Consider the following 4,912-nt stretch of genomic DNA (forward strand, 5'->3'; position numbering starts at 1 on the left):
TTAGGGCCACCCTTGTGCTCGCAGCTTTGGGACCACAGTGGCAAGGAGCCGAGGCAAGGAGCAGCATTTTTAGCTGCTGGCGGTGCCCAGGCAGCCTCCTGCAGCTGGCAGGGAAAAGAAAAGCATCATCTCTGGATTCAGAACCACGTGGGCAGCATTTCAATCAGAAAGGCCATTTGGGAAAGTTTACACCATGTCACGGTATCGAGGGCTTTCCTACTGCTGCTAGCCCTCAAAAGCTCCAGATCTGGAAAAGAGAGGAACTCAAGCCTGGGGTGATTTTCTGACACAAGCCCCTCCGCTGACAGGCAGGTCCCATCCTTCGGCTGGAGCGGGCCCTGCTCAGGAGTGCTGATCCAAGCTGGCAGGAGGAGCAGGTCGTCTCCCATCCTCCTGCGTCCTCTGCCTCCATCCTGCCTGCGCTGTGGTGGCACCCTGGGGGCTGCTCCCAGTCCCCTCCACCCAGCCCACTTCACCCTTCTACACACAGAGACTGCCCTGAATGCAATCCTTATCCCTGCCATGCTGACCCTCCCCAAAACCCCATCCAGCTAGGGGTGCAGGCAGCCCCGACAGCCCTTTGGCCTGCGAGGGAAGCACGGCCATTGTGGCCATCTTGCTGTGCCTCAAAGCCCCTTTCTCACACTTCTATCCTTCTGTAATGAGCCTTCGATCTCCTCCAGATAAACACAGTGAAACTGGAAAGAACAGCAAAAGTAAACACGGCAGCAGCAGAGCTGGGTGGCTGCTGCCCGTGGTGTCCCCGGGAATGGTTTTTCCTGTCTTCCTGCCACGGTTTCCAGCCTGTCGTCTTCCACTTTGTTTGCCATTCCTTAATTTCTAGCCGTAAGCTCTTTTGCATGCACCCTCCTCTTCACAGCACATTTGTGCAACTGTCTGCAGATGCTAATAGGTAGAGAGACTCCTCCCATGGCTCTGTTTTTATTAAATATGGAGATCAGACAAATTACCACATTTTTAACATCTCTTTTGTGGTAGCTATTAAGCTTTCTGGTGTAGAAGCATCAAGCAGATTTTTGTTCATTTATTCACTACACAGCCCCATAGATAAATTTTTCTGTGTAAGCTTTTTGGGTGCTGGGAGCACGTGTATTCGTTGCTCAGTATTTTACGTGGTATTTTCATTTGGAAGTGACATTTTGTGTGACATTTTACTGTAGAACAATAGATGGGCAATATCGAAATTTCAAGTCTGAAGCAGAGGAGTTATGTCTATTACTTAGTCTATTTAATAAGTTGTATCTTTTATAAATTCTTGTCTGATTTTGTCTTTTCAAGAAATCTGGTTTGAATGTATTTTGAAAACAGGAGGGTGCTGATGGGTCTCAAATGCGCTGGTTTACAAACTTGCAGAACAACTGTCCTACTCCTCACTAGTGACGATAAGAGGGCTCAGATGAAGGAGTTTGTGCTGCTGGAAACACAACCAGCTTTCTCAGGAGGCTGCTTTGAGGAAGATTGCAGCAATACTGCATCCCCACTGTTACTGGTGGGTATTGCTGCACGCATGTATAATTTGTGCTAGATAAAATCAGGAGGTAATAAAGGGAGGTAAAAAGAAGAGATGAGAGATCTGTCATGTACTTTTTTTTTTTTTTTTCTTAAGGAGAAAAAATGTCCCAGGGATGCTGCATTCACTCAGCGAAAAACGAGTGCTGCTTTAAATCAGAAAACTTGCACTGCACCAAGTCCTTTAGTTTGGGAACCATTTCAGTATGTTATGAAGGAAAGTTGCAGACTAGGCATGTTTACTAGACCTTTAATTGCTACATTTAGTAGAAAGGCGCCTTTTTTTTTTTTTTTCTCTCCTTTCCCTCCCCTTTTTAATGACAAGAAGCCAGAGTTTGCTGTGCAAATGAAGCAGGCTTTGCGAGAATCAGATTCACTTTGGACGACTCTTCACATTCCTAGTCATCATTACATTAGGCAGCACAATCCCATCTCTGGTTGATGGGCAGCAAAAGTGGGCAGCCTGCCAGGTAGACGTTTCCATGGCTCCCAACCCCCAAAGGTGATGCGTTTTTCAGCTAATTCAATGAAGAGTGGGCTGAACTTTGGGTCTAAACTAGACAATAGCTGCCTTCGCAGTATCAGCAGAATGGTTTATGGGAATGCACTCCACATTTGGCAGAGAATCATGTGACCTTACGGCTGAGATTTTGTGATGGTGCCAACGGAGACTTGGAAAGCAGCACCCGTTCTGACTTTTTTCCTCCTTTCTTACATGGCTCAGAAAATGGTGGATCTTAATACTTGACTTTAGCCAGACTCAGCAAGCAATTGAGCTTTGAAGCACAACTTTGCCTTTATTCTGGCTTTTTTGGCACACCACCAGGAGGCTGTCCCTTTCACGCCTGATAAATTCTGCTTCTTATCTCCAAATAGAAAAAAGAAAGAAAGAAATATAAGCAGAATATTTAGACTTCATAACTGCATTTTCAAACTACGTGTTGTATTTTTTTATTGCTGATCTGTAGTTCAGAACAGCCCTCCTGAGTATCTGAAGGATAAAAGTTTTTTTTTTTCTTTTTTTTTTTTTCTTTTTTTTCCCTCCTGTTTAATGAACAGGCGTTTGAACTGGGCAAACGGGGCGACAGCATTGAACATGAGATCATTGCAGCGTAGTGTAGCAAACTGGCACCCTGCCTTTTCACCCCTTTGCTTCGGCAGATTTGTGCAATCCCCATTTATAAAACCGGCACAGGGGCGAGGTGAATTTTCTGGTCTCTCCCCACCTCTCGCACTGTGCAGGCGGTGGCGGCAAGGATTGGTGCAGCTTTTGCGCAGTGCTTTGTGCCTGGAATTCCGAGAAGAGCGAGAGAGAAGACAGGCATCCTGGTCTTCTTCCGAGAAATAACAGGAGCCCTCAGAAGAAGAAACAAATCTGAGTTTGTCCTACATACAAGAGTGCAGAAAAAAAAAAGTGGCTCTCCTGCTTCCAAAAAAAAAAATCTGGCATGTTACACTGCAGAGACATCAGGATGTGTTAGAGCTTCTTAAAGCAGTGTAGCAAAATGAGCCCAGGAGATTGATTCTTTTAGTAAAAACAAAAGAGAAAGAAGGATTTTTTTTGTTTGTTTGTTTGTTTTGCTATTGCTTATATAGCAATATTTGGCACTGGGTGAAAACGTACCTTTCATAACAGGTATAGCTTCTTTTCCTTTTTTCCTTTTTTTTGTTTCATTTTAAACGTTGTTGAAACTGAGTCCTTGTGTATTAATTTTAACATAGTCAGCTGTTCACACTTTTTTAAACTAACTTTTTTGGGGTGTGTTTGAGCTAATACTGCTAAAAATAGAAAGTAAACAAAAAATCGAGGATCTGTAGAAATGAGTGGCTAGGCACATTTTGTCTTAGCGAAGCACTGGAGTTATGCAAAGACCTTAATGTTACATTTATTCAGTGTAAGCTTTGGTTATTGCTACGAAAGTTGTGGGCATTTAGATCTGGTTGCTAAGGAAAGTAAATTCTTTTTTTATACTGTGACTCATGCTTTCAGTTTCTAAAGAGAGAAAGAAAAAAAATGTGCTAACTGGTAGGAAAGGATCGCTCTTGTAGCCAGTATATTAAAGTTATTATGGAGTTAATTCATATATGAGTTTCTTACAATTTGTATCTAAATCCATTACAAAGAAATCAGTGTAATAAGCACTGGAATAAAAGGCACATTATTGGGACATTCATGAAGTAAGCCTGGCTTGCAGCTAGTAACAGTGACTATTTTAAGATGTTCGGTAAAGCAGCACTTGTCCAGGAATAGCTGAAAACAGTATTTAAGATATCCATTCAGAGTGTTTGTGATAAGTGCATGCAAAGTTAAAGGAAGTTTTGAGCATATGACGCTTTAGTAGTAGACCCTGTTTCTTAGAACATTTGTCTGCTTTTGTAACATATTACTAAGCAGTTCGAGCAGTCTGTACCAAAATTCAATTTGACTGACATATTTTAAAAAGCTCGGCCAAATCAGTGTTTTATGTATCTCGGATTACTTATTTATATTTTCCTAGTCTTATAAATTTTCGTTAAAAATACAGAAGTCCTTGGCTAGAAATTACTTTGAAACTTAGGGTCTTTTTCATCAAAAACTCTTATATATTTATCAAAATATTTGTGACAGATACTTGTCTAATAAAAAGCTTTATAAATATATTTTGGTGTTACAAAATAGAATTGTTTTAATGTTTTTCACTTTTTATACATTACTGATTAGACAGCAACTCCTAAGATTATATGCTAATGTTGCTACCTTATATTTTTGTTGTTCTGCAATGAATTCTGGGAAACTATGGAATGGAGATCTTATGTATATGACACATATACTTCCATTCACCCATTTTGCACAAGAAAGTGTTTCTTAGATTTATGGTGATACCTCCCTCCCCAGTATGTCTGTTGGAATAGTTATGTATGTCATTAGTACCTATGTCTGTTGAGGAACTAGTGCTTGCATTTGTTTAAAAGAACTTTTAAAAATTTTATATGATTATATAAAACGAGTTTATTTCCTTCAATTTTTGCAAACATTTCTTGATTTAAGCATTTTAGCCTTTCCCAGTATTTTTATGCAGTTGCGTAGCAAACTACCTGATATATTCACCATTTGATAAACACTCTTTATTTTTGTTCAGCATTCTTCTTCACTTCTGGAATTCCTAATAAAAGTAAAGTATTTGTTAGGTGTGATAGGATTAGGAAATGCTAAATGAAATAGTCCTTTTGCCAAATTATGTGTTCACAGCATGTCTTCCCATGGCTCTGAGAGGGGCATCAGCAGTGTGTCAGTTTTATATATTAAAAGCATAATTACTAATGTTGTGTAGGTTTCATGTTGTTCTGGAAACACTTTACATAGAACATATATATCAAAATCTTTCTCTTTCATTTGTTTTAG

General features: G+C 40.4%; 1 protein-coding gene across 18 annotated transcripts in view; it reads left to right on the forward strand.

The window, feature by feature from the left end:
* Positions 1–4,912, forward strand: part of LOC310892820 (uncharacterized protein) — a 460,614-nt gene that overhangs the window by 325,049 nt on the left and 130,653 nt on the right. For 4 of the 18 annotated variants that reach the window (XR_014578479.1, XR_014578480.1, XR_014578483.1 and 1 more), the window contains one exon: positions 1,330–1,510. The exons of 12 other annotated variants lie outside the window; for them this stretch is intronic. The gene's annotated coding sequence lies outside the window, so the exon portion shown is untranslated. Of the gene's footprint in view, positions 1–1,329; positions 1,511–1,545; positions 3,167–4,912 lie in introns of those variants that run through there. 2 more of the 18 variants (XR_014578486.1, XR_014578487.1) reach the window with 1 other exon arrangement.

This window comes from Anser anser (genome assembly GCF_964211835.1).
Source record: "Anser anser genome assembly, chromosome: 1".
Classification (NCBI taxonomy): domain Eukaryota; kingdom Metazoa; phylum Chordata; class Aves; order Anseriformes; family Anatidae; genus Anser; species Anser anser.